Genomic DNA, 17,413 nt, shown 5'->3' on the forward strand with positions numbered 1-17,413 from the left:
GGTAGCGCTGTCTCCTCACAGCAAGAAAGTCGCTGGTTCAAGCCTCTGCTGGGTCAGTTGATATTTCTGTGTGGAGTTTGCATGTTCTCCCAGTGTTCACGTGGGTTTGAAATAAATGCGCTGTAGGTGAATTGAAAAAACTAAATTGGCTGTAGTGTATGAGTGTGAATGAGAGTCTATAAGTGTTTCCTAGTGCTTGGTTGCAGCTGGAAGGCCATCCACTGCATAAAACACATGCTGGATAACTTGGCGGTTCATTCCAATGTGGCGACCGCAGATTAGTAAAGGGACTAAGCTGAAAAGAAAAGTAAAAAGAAAAGTAAATGCTATTTATTGCAAATTTTGATTACAATAAAAAATTAAAACAGTTTAGATGACAATAACCTGTTTGTGCACAAAATATTTCCGGCCTAGATCTGGCCCACATAATCAGCTTTTGCTTGGCCCACATGCCACAGTAAATTATGGTACATACAGTAAATAGACCAAGTCTGACTTCTTTACAGGGCCAAACATGGACCATATGTGGGCCAAGTCTTCAAGTGGTGCTCGCTGCAGAGCCATTTGGGCGAGCTGAGCTCCAGCGAGGGGGAGCTTGAGCTTGAGCTCGAGCTCCACCTTTTTTGCACTTCTTCTTCGAGTGATGTCACTGGGGGTAGGGTTAGGGGTGGGGTTGGTGTACGCATTAAAACAGCTTACAGGAGGCAGAACGAGAGCTCATGCTCCCCCTCGCTGGAGCTCAGCTCTGCTCAAATGGCTCTGCAGCGAGCACCCTCTCCAAGTCTTAGCCAGGTTAATAACCCAACTGGGTCAGATATGTTGGTGTTTCATGACTCGAGTGAATTTGATAAACCCGTGAAGCATTTTGCTTTATGGCTACACCTTTTCTAAGCAACCTGATTGGTGGAATTTTTACTTTACTCAAAAAAATTCATTGTATTTTAAAAGAGGGTCAAGATAGGCCAAACTTGGCCCACAAATAAATTTTTAACATTTGGGCCAAATACTACATTTAAAATCTGACCCAAGTCTTGTGTGCTGCATTCAAGATGGTGCCACCTCTGCCAAACCTGGGACATGTTTGGCCCACATACTGTATGCCAGTGCTTGACAAATGCCTGCTGTGCCAGCTTTATGCCAAATCTGGGCCAGAAGTCTTTGCTAATTACAAAAATTGTATCTAGAATGGCAGCACAGTGGCGCAGTCACTACTTGGTCACTCCAAGAAGGTCGCTGTTTCGATTCCCAGCTGGGTCAGTTGGCATTGAGTTTTCATGTTCTCCCCATGTTGGTGTGGGTATCTTCCGGGTGCTCTGATTTCCCCCATGAGTCCAAAGACATGCGCTATAGGTGAATTGAATTAACTAAATTGGCAGTATGTATGAGTGTCAATGAGCGTGTATGGATGTTTCCCAGTTTTGGGAACACGCTGAAAAGAAAATGAATGTATCAGGAATTTTTGTGGTCAAAAATGCAAAAATAAGAAGCAAACCAAAATGGACTTACTTTTCCTACGCAAGATTCAACATAAGAAATATGACCTACAGGCTCTTGAAAAACTTCATAAGCTCTGCCAAGTCTTTTTTTTATAAGTCATTCTGTGTCCATGGTTTTGGCCAGAGTCATTTCCAGTCAATTACAGTACAAAGCCAAGCACAACAAGGTATTTGCAGTAACTTGTGGGCATCTGACAGAGCGGGTGCCAGTCACATTTGACAGAGTTACTCCACTGAGTCACATGCACATTCATAGTGCAGTAAAAATGAAATGTTCATGCCCCAAAAAATGCACAAAATGTTTACACACTGCACACAAAGAAACACCATAACCTTCAAAAGCATTCAATCGCCACATGAGAAGGAGGAAATTACGGAAAAATCTCTTGAAGCCGTCTGTATGCCATATGTCCGTTTTTGCTGGCCTTTAAGAAAGGGCTGCTGGATTTAGGATTTCCCCTGTGTGGAGAAAAAGTCGAACATGAGAGAGAAAAGAAGATATCTTTCACATCCTTTCCAAAGTTCCACAGGATTTCAAATCACTTGCACAAATATCCAGCCGAACCCAAGTTACATAAGATAGTAAAGCAGCACAGGAAGCTCTTTATATTCCGAATGCTGGAAGAAGATGGGGAAAGGCTCACTTATTTGATCTGTTTTATCTAATGGGCTTTTTATATTTATTTTTTTAAATCAGGCATTGGTGTGGACAGCTTTTGGTCTAAGGAATTTATTTTGTGAGGTGCTTTCAATTTATTTATGCTTTCAAATTGAGTTACAGGATCTTGAACGACGATTAAAAAGTTACACTTATTGTCATTTTTAGTAGCTTGAAATGATAGAGTGGGAACGGAAAGCATTCAGGCGCCATAAACATTTTCACTCTTTGTTATATTGCAGCCATTTGCTAAAAAGTGTTTTCCTTATTAATAATAATAATAATAATAATCATTATTAATATTTAAATTTAAGCATATATATTTTCTAGACACTCAATGTGCTTTACACTTTTTTGGGGGGAATCTCCTCATCCACCACCAGTGTGCAGCATCCACCTGGATGATGCAACGGCAGCCATATTGCACCAGACCGTAAACCACACACCAGCTGATTGGTGGAGAGGAGGCAGGGTGATGCAGCCAATTATGATATGGGCCATGATTGACTGAGGCCAGTGGGCAAATTTGGCCAGGATGTCGGGGTTAAACCCCTACTCTTATTCGAAGGACATCCTGGGATTTTTAACAAACCACAGAGAGTCAAGACCTCGATTACAGTTTTTTTCCAATTGTTTATACAGATTTTCTGTAAGCAGGTCTCATATTGTCAGAACTCTACACACAAATCACAAAACACGCACACATTGGGCAAAACTCTTCAATTCTTCTGCAAAATGAAACTCTACATTCAAAACGATGTGATTTCTTCTCAAAATGGTATTTTGTTTTCAAATGACACACACAAGCCTTCACATCAATAGACAATTATAAGAACAGTTGAACACTGATGTGCTTAATGTAAAACACTATGAATATTCATCATAATGACTTACTGTCAGGCTTTTTTGTTCAGTGTTACACTTACTACAGACAGACAGTATATAGGCCTACAGAAGTGCACTGTAAAATATTTCAGAATATTGTTTTATACAAAACACACAAATACCAAATACATTTTACTGTATTTTCCCCACAAAAACTGTGTACACAGTGTTCATCCCAACCAACACAATACAATAACAATACAGTTACAGTAAAAAAAAAAAAAAAGGCAGCTATACTGCATCCTCTTTTCTGTTTGGTCTGGCCAAGCAGCGGGGGAAATGTCACCTTGCATGGCGAATTCAGCCACAAAAAGCATCAACTGCTATAGGGGTATACGTGTGTGTGGATTTCGGTCATACACTTTCCATCTCCAGGCAGAAAAACAATTCCTCAATAGGTTTGAGGAATGGAGAATATAAAGGGAGATAAACCACTAAAAATTGTGGGTGGGCAGTGAACCAGTTATCATCCAGATGAGCTCTGATTTCTAAATTGAAATTCAGTGAGACAAGTGTTTACTCATGTGATGAGTTACAGTTTTTCTCGATTGCTTGGATGTAGTTGTCAACTGAAACTCCACATTTTCAAAACAGTTAATACACAGGCCTAAACAGCGGCACTCATGGTCAAAATGACACATTTTGCTTGCAAAAGGCACATACTGTGTCAAAACATTTAAAATATGCAACAAAAGCTAGTTTTACCTTCAAACAACACAACTTGCAAACAAGTATATGAGCTCTTTCAATTAATCATTACACAATTTACAACAAAATACAAAATACAGAACTCAGTGCACCACCATTGCTTGTCATTGTAGCCTATTGCCAATGCCGTTTGTTGTCTTTCTATTTGGGCTGTCAAATTTGCCTTTTTGCAAAGAATTGAATCCAGAAAAAGAAATGTTTTGATTACATTTATGTTGAATTCATGACAATTTTCAAACTGTGGCTGAAAACTGAAATACTGTAAAAACAGACAAAAGGAATAAAATACTGTAAATATTAGAGAAAACACATGTAAACCAATGTACAGTCAAATCTATTGGGAGTATAAGACATAGCCACTATTGACCTCCTCCATCCATGCTGTCACAGAACAACACAGACCTTCCACCGTTTTATAAGGTTTGCAGACTGATGGCTTTTTGAAGATTTGTGTGAAGTAGTGTCAAACCGGTGCTTCACTGAATTCATATTGATGTTGGTAGTTTCTAATAGTTAGGAATATATGGTTTCTGTTCGGTTACCATAACTAAAACAATGGAGTTTGGACTGCGTGAATGACATCCGTGTTAGCTGTTTTGAAAAATGGTGGGGAAAATGTGTCAACCCAATGAGAAAGAGTTTACACATTTGCAAGAACGGTCTTTTGCTCTGCTGGGATAGTGAAAATGAAAATGAAGTGGAACCTAGTTTCTTTAACCAGGTCAAAGCAAACAAGAAAAACTGTAGTATGCAAAGTAGGGCAACTGACTTTACAATTGGGAATGACAGTGTGTTCCTTGTGAAAACAAAATATTTTCTGCATGAAAATTGTGCAAAATGCAGAGAATTGTGTGTAGTGTTTTGAAAAAAAGTGTGTTGTAAACCTGCAATTTGAGTGTAAAGCAGGAATTGTGCTTGTAGTTTAGCAGAATTGGTTCAGGGGGTTGGTGTATCAGTTACATGTTGTAGAAATTGTGTCTGTAGTACAAGTAATTGTGTGTAAACAACTAAGAAAAACTGTAAACTACTTACTGAGCAGTATAGAGTCCCGATCAATATACTGGGGTGTTAGGACCAACACAGACGGCAGTTTGATCGCCTACTGCTGGTTTGAGTAACTCCCCTTATGGCAGCAATCTAGCTTTCCCATGTGGTCTCCCAGTCAGGTTCTGAACAGGCTCAGCTCTGCTTAGCTTCAGTGGGCGACCATGTGAGATTTGTAGAGAGCTAGCTGCAAGCATTGTTGCCAGATTGGACGGTTTTACGCCCAATTGGGCTGTTTTGAATGTGATTGTGCGGGTACAAAATGGCATTGGCGGGTTGACAAAATTCGGGTGGTTTTGAAGCGTAACTTTTATATGCAACTTACAGTATTCAACAAAACATTACTGTGTGCTCTTATTCCATTGAGTTAGTAGTGATCAGTGCATAGCGCAAACCGTGCGGGCTCACACGCAAGAGGAGGTGAAGGAGAGTTGTATCAAAACGTGATCTTATGTTGTGGTTCGGTGACTGCTGTTGTTGGTTGCTGTATGGTTAAAAATTTATTATGACAGTTGAAGTAACTAGGTTAATTTCTAAATTAAATCAATTAAAATAAAGCAAGAATCTAATATTTTGGGTGTTTTTTGTGCGTTTTGGCGGGTCTTGGACAGTTTTTGGGATGAAAAAAAATCTGGCAACACAGGCTGCCAGCAATACAAACAACCCCCCATATTGACAGAAAAACACAGAATTGTTGACATTTTTGCAGAACAACTGAAATATCACATAAGCATTCAGACCCTTTGCTCAGTATTTAGTAGAAGCACCCTTTTGATCTGGTACAGACATGAGTCTTTTTGGGAAAGATGCATCAAGTTTTTCACACCTGGATTTGGGGATCCTCAGTCATTCCTCCTTGTAGATCCTCTTCAGCTCTGTCATGGATGGTGAATGTTGGTGGACAGCCATTTTTAGGTCTCCAGAGATTCTGTATATTGTCTGGTTTGGTTTAAATATAAAGTATGGTAAAATAACAGTAGATTTATTAAAGATGTTTCCCCAAACTGTTAAAAATGTCTGAAACATTCCCTTTGTTAAACTGATGAGTTAAAATAGTGCAAGTAAAATATCTGTTAAATGTTGAGATTATTTAGGATTTCTACTGCATTATGGGTCCATGACCACATGATTAAGATGTGAAATTTTATTTCAGTGGTAAGAAACAATATTAAATAATTCTATTAAACCTGTATAAACCTGTAAAATAACATAAAATACTGTCTGCTCATTACAGTTTTCTGTATTATAATCTACAGACAATGTGTTTTAAGCTACTAAAAATGTGAATAAATGTCATTTTGTTGATTTTTTCAACATCAACCATTGTCAGAACAGAGATCAACGCCCCATACAAAAAGAAAACACACATCGATCTGTTAATAAGCTAATTTTTTAACAGTGTATCACACTGAAAAAAATAATTTCTGCAAAATTGTAGCAAACTATTTACAGTTGAAGTCAAAATTATTAGCCCCCCTGAATTATTAGACCGCTTGTTTATTTTTTCCCCAATTTCTGTTAAATAGAGAGCAGATTTTTTCAGCACATTTCTAAACATAATAGTTTTAATAACTTATTTCTTTTTTTTTTTTTTTTTTTTTTTTTATGATTTATTTAACATTTTTCCATTTTACAAACATATCAAACAACCCTCACATAAATAATAATAGAAAAAAATGTATAAATATAAATACAAATAACATATTGATAAAAAAAAGTGAATAAATAAATTAAAATAAAAAAGAAGATAATAATAAAATGAAATAAACAATTAATGCGAGGCAGATGTCTACATTTATACAGTAATCTCAAATGTTACATTTCGAGTGATGAAAGATTACAAACTGATGTACTATTGTGATCAAAAGTTGAGGTGATCAGTCTAGATCCAGCTGGAGAGTTTTAACATATAAAGAAAGGGCATCCCAAATTTTGGCAAATGTTCTGTTAGGTCTTTGAAGGGAATATCTAATCTTCTCTAGTTTTACAAAATACAAAACATCTTTCAGCCACCGTACATGCGAGGGTGGCTGAGGGTTCTTCCAGTATAATAAAATGACACGCCTAGCAAGCAAAGTAAGAAAGGCCACGAAGTTTAAAAGGTAAGTGGGTAATGCATAATTATCCGGCATCACGCCAAACAGGCCAATAATGGGTGATGGTGTTATATCTATAGAAGTAATGGCTGAAAGAGACTGAAATACTGAGCCCCAAAATGAGGAAAGAGCTGGGCATGTCCAAAACATATGGGTTAAAGTACCTAAACCCAAATGACACCTATCACATTCTGGATCAATAGTTGGGTCGATCCGTGCGAGCCTACATTTCGACCAGTGTACTTTGTGAACCACTTTACACTGAATGAGGCAGTGACGTGCGCATATAGATGAAGAATGAACCCTGTCCAGAACTGCCTCCCATGTATCTTGATCTATTTCAATATTAAGGTCCGCAGACCAGCTGGTGCGGAGACTGTCACCTGGAAAAGACTGTAAATTTGCAAAAATACTGATTAGTTTAGAGATTAGGCCTTTACTGCTTGCTTCAAGACATAAAATATTGTCGATCTTCGATAGTTGAGGGACATTGGGAAAACCAGGGAAATGTTTATGAACATAGTCACGTACTTGTAAATATCTAAAAAAATGATTTCTCGGAATGTTATACAATGCATTCAGTTGGTCAAATGAGGCAAAAACACCTTCGATATAAAGATCTGCTACTGAGAGTATCCCTTGATTCTTCCAAGAGGCATATGCTCCATCCAATATAGATGGAGAAAACAATGGGTTTAGATGTATTGGGGCGGTTAAAGGGGTAGATTGAAAGCCAAAGTTACGTAAAAACTGAATCCAAATTTTAAGACTGTTTTTCACAATTATATTATCAGTGTATTTAAGTGGAGATAGCGTGATGGGAAAGCAGAGGAGAGCTTTTAAGTCCGAAGATCTACATGAGGCGTTCTCAATATTTAACCATGCTGGGGGACCGTCTAGATTTTTTTTATTTTTCCAATATAATAAGGATCGTATGTTCGCAGCCCAATAATAAGACAAAAAATTAGGGAGGGCCATCCCACCCAAGCCCTTAGGTTTCTGTAGAATGTCCTTTCGAATCTTCGGGGTCTTACCATTCCACAAAAATTGAGAGATAGAACTATCTAATGTAGCGAAAAAAGATTTTGGGATAAAAATTGGAATACACTGAAAAAGGTATAAGAATTTAGGGAGTACATTCATCTTTACGCAGCTGATTCTGCCTGCCATTGATAATGGGAGAAGAGACCAGCGGCGAAAATCATGTGTGAGACGACTAAGCAATGGAGAAAAATTTTGGTCGAACAGCTCTTCAAATTTTTTTGTCACCTGTACACCCAAGTATTTGAAGCTGTGTAAAGTGGCCTTAAATGGCAAGGAGGATAAAGGGTATTCAGAGGCAGCATTATTAATAGGCATTGCTTCACTTTTAGTCAGATTTAATTTGTAGCCTGAAATTTTGCCGAATTCTGTTAGCAATGCAAGCACCACTGGGATAGAGCTGGCCGGGTCAGCAATGAACAGCAAAAGGTCGTCTGCATACAAGGATAATTTATGGTCAACTCCCCCCCTAGTGATGCCCAACATTGAACTGACTCTAATTGCAATGGCCAAAGGTTCGATAGCCAGAGCGAACAGAAGAGGGGAGAGTGGGCATCCTTGCCTTGTTCCTCTCCCAAGAGGGAAGTATTTTGAGTAGTAATTATTTGTGCGTACGCAGGCTAAAGGGGAAGTATACAAAAGCTTTATCCAAGATATAAAATAATCACCCACTCCAAATTTTTTAAGAGTGTAAAATAAAAAATCCCACTCAACTCTGTCGAAAGCCTTTTCAGCGTCCATGGATATAATTAACTCTGGAGTCTTTTTATGTGGGCTAGTGTAAAGAATATTTAAGAGACGTCTGATGTTGTGAAAAGACTGCCTATTTTTAATGAAACCAGTCTGATCTGGGGAGATTATAGCTGGTAGTAGTGGTTCCAAGCGACATGCTAGTATCTTAGCAAGTACTTTTACATCTGCACACAGTAGAGAAATAGGACGATAATTATTACACTGAAGGGGGTCCTTATCTTTTTTAAGAATTAAGGAGATGGAGGCTTGACGTAAAGTTTGTGGAAGTATACCAGATTTAAAAGATTCATTAAACATGTTCAGCATAAGAGGTGATAATTTCTCTGAAAATGTTCTAAAAAATTCAGCTGGAAAACCATCAGGACCTGGGCTCTTTCCACTTTGCAAAAGGCTCAGTGTTGTCTTAACTTCATCGAGAGTGATGGGATCATCCAATTTTAAGGCCAAGTCAGGATCTATAAGGGGAATATCAAGATTATGAAAAAAACTATCAAGGTGTGATTCTTCGTTCAGGCTTTCTGAGGTGTACAAGGAGCTGTAGAAATTTCTAAATTGGTTGTTAATGAGAAGTGGGTCAGTTGTGGGTCCAGAAGAAGTTGAAATTTGAGTTATATGGTTTAGAGCAGAGGACTGGCGTAGCTGGTGTGCTAGTAGTTTACTAGGTTTATCGCCAAATTCATAGTAATTATAACGGCTTTTATGAAGAGCTTCAGTGGCCTCATTCGTTGTCAGCAGGTCAAATTCAGTTTTTGCTGTAAGTATTTCTTTAGACAAATCTGGAGTTGGTGAGGTTTCCATTTTGGACTGAAGCTTCGCTAGATATTTAATTAAAGAGGACTTCTGTTCAGATGCCCTTTTTCTCTGATGTGCTGAATAAGATATGATTTCTCCCCTCAGAAAGGCTTTACAAGCTTCCCATAAAATACTAGCTGAAATGCTAGGGGTGACATTTGTAGAAATAAAAAGGTCAATCCGATCGTTGATAATTTGCACAAAATCTGGGTCATTAAGTAATAGAGTATTTAGGCGCCAGAAAGACCTAGGAGTTGTCCCACAGGGAAATGATAGATCCAATGTAAGCACAGCATGATCAGATATCACAATAGGACTATAGGAGCAATTCTTGATACATGGAATTAATTTATTATCAAGGAGAAAATAATCAATCCGAGAAAAGCTTTGGTGGACAGGTGAAAAAAAAGAAAACTGTTTTGCGTTAGGGTTTAGAAAACGCCAGGCATCAGAAACTGCATATTGTTCCATAAACGATTCAATAGTTTTTGCTGATTTTGAAATAGCTCTGGGTTTTGATGAAGAACAATCTAGAGTAGGATTCAGGCAGCAGTTAAGATCTCCTCCTAAAATAAGTTGGCTAGTGTTTAAATCAGGAAGGGAAAATAAAAGATTCTTGAAAAAAACTTCATTGTCCCAATTTGGTCCATATATATTTGCTAATACCAGATGAATACCATTAATGTGGCCAGTAATAATGATAAAACGTCCATTTGGATCAGAAATTACTTTAGATACAGAAAATGGAATTAATCTATGTATAAGTATAGCCACTCCTCGTGACTTACTGGAAAACGAGGAATGATACAGCTGACCTACCCAGTCCTTTTTAATTTTTAAGTGATCAGCACTTGTAAGATGAGTTTCTTGGATAAAAGCTATTTTAGTGTTTAACTGCTTCAAGTGGTTGAGAACTTTGTTACGTTTTATAGGTGAGTTAAGCCCTTTGACATTCCAGCTGGAGAATGTAAGTACACCAGTAGGTGTCCCACTGAACACAGGAGACACATTTTGTTGTCACAAATTTTCTCTGGTCCCCGCAAAAAAAAAAAAAAAAAAAAAAAAAAAAAAAAAAAAAAAAAAAAAAAACATAAGAAGAAAAAGAACAGAAAAGGGAAAGAAAAAAAAAAAAAAAAAAAAAAAAAGAAACACACAACTACAAACACCAACCCGCCCCCACCCTCCTAACCCACACACACAACTCCAACAAGTGATGTAGGCAAGAACATCTACATCAAACATATCTCCAACCAACACTGTTGCAAGCTTCCTTCTTCCTTTATACAATCCCTCCCCATATTTTACCACACAACCTCATAGTTGTATTTGTACCACTACTACATACAACCGTATGAATAACTGACTTAAAAATAGATTAATTAAACATATTTTGAACTATGACGTAATCGTATGTTGGTATCAAACATTGTATACAGTTCAACAAGTCTTTATCCCCGAACACGATGATATATCATCGTCCATGAAAAATATTAAAGGTGAAAAGAACGAGTCACCATTTTCATCAAAAAGCAATAATAGAATTGTCAAAAAAAGAGAAAAAAAAAATTCACATTGCATCTCGACGAACAAACTTCTGTGAGAGTACATCGAATAACGTTAGTCACCCAGTAGTAACTCCTTGAAGTGGCATGAGTGTTACGGAAAAAAGGGGAAAAAAAAAGCGCCAAGCTGTTTATGACAAGAGATGGGTTTATGTCACGTCATGTCATCGTCCAAAGCATAGAGGTGAACCACTATACGTCTAAGTTCCGAATGTAGTTGTTGGCTTCGTTAGCTGTCAGCAGCCATAGTTTCTCACCGTTTGGTAGAGTGATGCGTAGTTTAGCTGGAAAGAGAAGAGCAGGTCTGAGTCCGCGCTTGTATAGCTCCGCCATGGCATCTTTGAATTCACTGCGCAGCTTTAGGACATCTGGGCTGTAATCTTCAAATATCCGAATCTTGTGATTACGAAAGGTCAAAATTCCTTTTTTACGGGACTCGCGAACCACCAAATCCTTCACCTGGTAACGGTGAAACCGCAAAACCACAGGGCGCGGTCTCTGACCTGGGGCAGGTTTGGGAGCGGGAATTCGGTGCGCTCTGTCCAGTTCAGGCGGTGACGCCAAAATCTGATCGCCAAATACCTCAGCAAGCATTTCGGAGAAAAAGTTAGTTGGTCGCGGTCCCTCGATTGACTCGGGGAGCCCCACGATGCGAATATTCTGCCGCCGGCTGCGCCCCTCTAGGTCTGACATTTTAGACCGCAGCCACTCATTTTCTTTAGTGAGGCCGGCGCACGCGGTCTCCAGGTGTTCAAGGTGCTGGGTCACCTCCGCGAGTCCCGATTCAAGGCAACTGATGCGCTGGTCGTGAGCCGCGACTGTGGAGTTAATATTCTCCAACTTACTGTCCAAGCTTTCAAAAGAGGCTTTAAAATCCGCGGCCAGAGAGGCTCTGAGCTCCTCGTGCAGGGCGCTAATTTCGGCTAGCGTGACACCAGAGCTAGGCGAGGACGGCGCTTCACGGTCTTTTTCCACCTGTTTGCCCTTTCCTTTCGACATGTTAAGTGAAAATTTAATACTACGTACTCTAAGAGAGAAAAGTAAATAAATGTAGGTTGCCAAAAAGTTCTAAACCAACGAGGTTTGTAAAGATGAAATAAAAAGTTAAAGGGAGCTGATCGCACTCACGTCTATACCAAAGGCGACATAACCGGAAGTCTTAATAACTTATTTCTAATAATGGATTTTATCTTTGCCATGATGGCAGTAAATAATATTTGACTAGATAATTTTCAAGACACTTCTATACAGCTTAAAGTGACAGTTAAAGGCTTAACTAGGTTAATAAGGTGAACTAGGCAGGATAGGGTAATTCGGCAAGTTATTGTATAACGATGGTTTGTTCTGTAGATTATCGAGAAAAAATATACTGTAGCTTAAAGGGGCTAATAATTTTGTCCCAAAAATGGTGTTTAAAAAATTAAAAACTGCTTTTATTTTAGCCAAAATAAAACAAACAAGACTTTTTCCAGAAGAAAATATTATTATTATTATTATCAGACATACTGTGAAAAATTCCTTGCTCTGTTAAAAATGATTTGGTAAATATTTAAAAAAGGAGAAAAAAAAATTTGAAGGGGGCTAATAATTCTGACTTCAACTGTATATGCGTTGAATTTAAACAAATAAAATTTAGTAATGTTCAATTAATTTGTGTTTAAATTCAGCTCAAATAAATGGTTTACAACCACGTACCTTAAAAAAAGTAAATCCAAGGAATCATCTTTGAATAGTGTTTTTTTTGTGCATTTTATTTACTTTATTTAATTCCGTGTTAAAAGTCTTCTTTATAGATCTATTTTATTTTGGCAATAATGTTTTTGTCATTTGGTGAGTACGCATTAAATTTATTTATACTCCAATACCCAAACCCTGAGTAGTAAGCATCAAGAATATACAAGCATGGATTTATTAGATATTGATGTTACTGGTTATATTCCAAAAGTGCAATATTAACAATATATAAAATAACCTGTAAAACCCCTATTGGTTGATTACTAAAGTGAAAAAGTATACATTACATTTTTTTTTTCAAAAAGTCCCAAATGCAGTGTGAATATCCTAAATGCCTCATATATTTAATTCTCTGTTTAGTGTGGAAAAAACAGCAGCATTAAAATCAATTCAATTGTAGCTGTTTTATTAGGCATTTAAGGACAATAAATGTGAAACCGATGTCAAAGTGCAAAGGAGGATTGGATGGCCATTCTAACTTTGTAGGTCTGCTATTTGTTAACAAATCAGAGGCGCAAACAGTAACACACTTGACTGCATACATACACACACCCTTAAAACACACATATTTTCATGGTCACACTCATAAACTCACAGATGTGCATGCAATTCCTCTCTCTTACACACACACACACACACACACACACACACACACACACACACACACACACACACACACACACACAAGAATGACAGCAACTTCCAGCTGGATTTTATCTTCTTTTTTTGCTACCCTTTCACTTTTAAACACTTCGTGTGCGGCGTGTTCCAACTTCCAATGTATGCATACATGTACTGTATATCAAGTGCAAACACAGTCAAAATATGTATACACCACTGACCTTTCAACCTTACAAGTACAAGTACATGTGCAGATCTCTACTCAGAATAGCAGATGACAAGTATTTACATAACACGTATCATCTCTGCTCTTTGAATTTAATGTGTATGTCCAGATATTAGGATATTTAAGAAATTGTTAAAAATTATTTATGACCTGTTATTAAACTGTAAGTCTAAGGCCATGTTCACATGGCGAAATTTTTCTTGCAGTTGTTTTTTTAAAAATTTCCATATCCATATAAAAATGGGGACGCAGTGGTGCAGTAGGTAGTGCTATCACCTCACAACAAGAAGGTCGCTGGTTTGAGCCTCGGCTGGGTCAGTTGGTGTTTCTGTCTGGAGTTTGCATGCTGTCCCCATGTATACATGGGTTTCTTCTGGGTGCTCCAGTTTTCACCGCAAGTCCAAAGACATGCGGTACAGGTAAATTGGGTAGGCTAAATTGTCCGTAGTGTATGTGTGTGAATGAGTGTGTATGGATGTTTCTCAGAGATGGGTTGCAGCTGGAAGGGCATCCGTTGTGTAAAACATGTAAAACAGCATATTCGAGTGAAATTATGTAAAATGATGTTGTGGGACTGCTGTACAGAAGTTATAATTATGGCTTGTAGACGGCTAAATTTTGCACTTTATTTTAAGCATGGCTGTAAACACGTACACAGTTTTGAATATATTAAAACATGTGCTTGTTTGTTGTAAAAATTTGTAATAACAACAAAAAAATACTAATTTGTGCATCTCCTTCTAGGTGCAGCCATGCTGGCGTTGTAGATGTTGTATTCTGGGAAATTTTCTTACCATTTGGTTTCGAATGTGGTCCTAAAAAAATCTCTGTTTTGGGACACACCAACCTGGGGAAGGGCTAAGAGGTAGAATAGGGACTGGGCCTTAGAGCGCACTCACACTATGCTATCCGAACTGTGCTCAGGCCCGTTCCCTGGCTCGTTTGAGAAGTGAGGGTGCTCTGAATCGGGCTCAGGCACGGTTCACTTGGCCGGCCCTGACCCTGTTGGAAGAGGTGTGCCAGAGCGCGGTTCACTTGGGCTTTGGCGCGGTACGCTTGTAGTGTGAGTGCAAACCGTGCCTGAGCCCGAAACTGAAGATGAGACGTGACTTTTAAGAAACTGTTTCATATAGATTTATTAATCATTCTTTCTGTTCAATCAACGCACACTGTAGATTATTAAAGGCGCAAACCCCTCACTGCATGACAGCTGCACCTTTAGCAAACCTCCTAATTCCTGCAGCACGAGGACTTTATGATTGTTTATGAGCATCAAAAGTGGCTGGTCTGTACGGCGAAATATTTGACTGCATGTCACCGCATCCCAAACAGCTAAAAAGATATGACTAAAGAAATCTCCACTGTGCTGAGTGAAATCGCTATTTACTGAACATTGCATCATCGATGACGTAAGCATGCTCAGGCATGAATGCAATATGAGTGCGGGCCATCGGGGGAGATGGGAGGGGGGGCGAGCATGCTTCGGCCCGGTTCAAGGCAACTGTACATAGTGTGAGTACGCCCTTAGACTCCTTTTAAAGCAGACACTTTACTGACCTTTTTCTTCACGTTGAGTGGGTGCAGCCATTGGAATCTTTTTGGCTCAAGACTTCCAGTCTTGATTTTTAGACATTAAAAACAGCCAATTTTCCTGCTTGATGTTGCAAACTGACATTTTATTTATTATTATTCTACTTTTTATGTATAGTCATGAACACACTTGTTTGTAGAGCAAGTAGTTTGATCGTTTTCTGGCGTTAATTATTTCTAGTAATTTCTCCCACAGGCATCTAAATCAGAAGATCTTAAATAATCGTATAATAGTTCCACACTGTAGAATAAGGTCAATAGCTAAACTGGGCAAAAAAAGTGCTTCCAACCACATCATCATCTTCATGGTGAAGGTGATTCGTTGCTGTCGCCTAAGGAGCCAATGAGATTTCTCCTCAACGTTTAAATACCTCAGCATTGCGCAGTCTGTAGAATATAATAAGATCCCTCCTCCACCCCAGCTCCACCTGTGTAGATCTGCTATGGGGATTTCATATATATTATGTTTGCAACAACAGTGTATTACGTACATTGTCAGACAAAATGTCTGTGAATATACTGGCAGAAGGAAGTGTCAGTATTTGTTCTTGGCCCTTAATAAAAGCAGCAGCAGCAGCATAGCAGATCTATACCACCAAGCCCAAACACATCAACCTTTCTATATACATATTCATTACCAAACTACTGTAGATCTCTCTAAGAGTTATTATGACATAGAAAATAGAAGTTAAATAAATATTACTTTTGTAACAAAAAATGCTCAACAACACTATTTCCAAAGGAATATGGAATTATCTATCGGAAAACATATATAACGTTCACCCAAAACTGAAATCATGTCATCATTTACTGTTTGACTTTCTACTGTTGAACAGTTAGGATGAAATTTTGAAGAAAAACATGTTGTGAAAGTCAGGTCTTCAGCTTTCTTCAAAATATCTTATTTAGTGTGCAGAATCCCTTAAACAGTAGCACAGAATCTAAATAAACAAATAGTGAGCAGATTTTCACTTTTTGGGTGAACTATCCCTTTAACTCTAAGCAAAATTTAACAAAGCAGCTGTTTTAAATTTGAGGTTGATATCTCAAAAAAAAAAAAAGAGCTTTTCGTAATGTTTTGATTGGGTGCAGAATCTAATTTTACACTAAATTAAATTAGTTCCTCATTTATTTCCAATGTGATCATTGTTTGACTGCGAACAGCACATGTGTGATCATTTCAAGACCACTTAACCTTTTCAAATCCTGTTTGTGTGTGTGTGCATGTGCGCGTGTTTGTGCCAAAATTAATCCATTCATTCAGATTTCGACAAAAAATTAGGAAGCACTTCTAACTATACAGTAGACAACATCTGAAGAGGATCAAAACCTTTCATCAAAGTTGCTCTATTGTACTCATTCTTGTCTTCTGAGTTTGTCTGAGGCAATTCAAATGTTCACTACTGTAATCTTGAATAGTGTTTATAATGGGCAGCATGCATGGTATACAATCTGATACCCCCATTTTTCAATGAAGTATATTAGATTAGCCAGAAATTTTAAATGAACTGATAAACACAGCTTCCTGAGACGGCCTTATCTGATCAGTTGAAATATTTCTCTGGAAAAACTGCTGTCAAGCACCTGTGAAGGAACTCAAGGCTGAGGAAAACAATTTCGGCTTGACTTCTGCAGAATAATCAGGCTCTGCTTATGAAACAGTGATGGGTTTGTGTTTTTTCCATGTTTCTTGGCGACGATTGCATATTTTCTTAAAAAGGAGAGAAAGGGACTGAGAGAAAAAGGAGATGGAAGGGGTCTAAATGAGGGGGGACTAAGCCTGCTTCGTCTCAGAGGCACTGGATGACTAACACTAGAGGAATGATTCCACACTTACCCACAGCGCACAAATGAAAAACTACTTTCTCCGCCACATCAAGAGTCTACTGAACAACTGCAGAATAACATATAGTATGCCAGTGATCATTTTACAAAATACAGAAAGTCTAAATTATTAGATACTAAGTCATAATTATGAGATTTAAAAATAATTTATATTCTATGAGCCACAATTTCGAAATTACAATGCAAAATAAGTGTTAAGTGACAAAACAATAATGAAATAATTGTTATACTAAATTATGAGATAAAAATTGAACACATTTCAAGAGTTCAAACTTAGATATTACTTGATAATAATAGCAGGTTTGACATTCAATCAATCAATTCAATCAATAGAGAACCCTGAGCTCGGAGATAATTGAGGC

The sequence above is a fragment of the Danio rerio genome, chromosome 11 (assembly GCF_049306965.1).
Source record: "Danio rerio strain Tuebingen ecotype United States chromosome 11, GRCz12tu, whole genome shotgun sequence".
Lineage (NCBI taxonomy): Eukaryota > Metazoa > Chordata > Actinopteri > Cypriniformes > Danionidae > Danio > Danio rerio.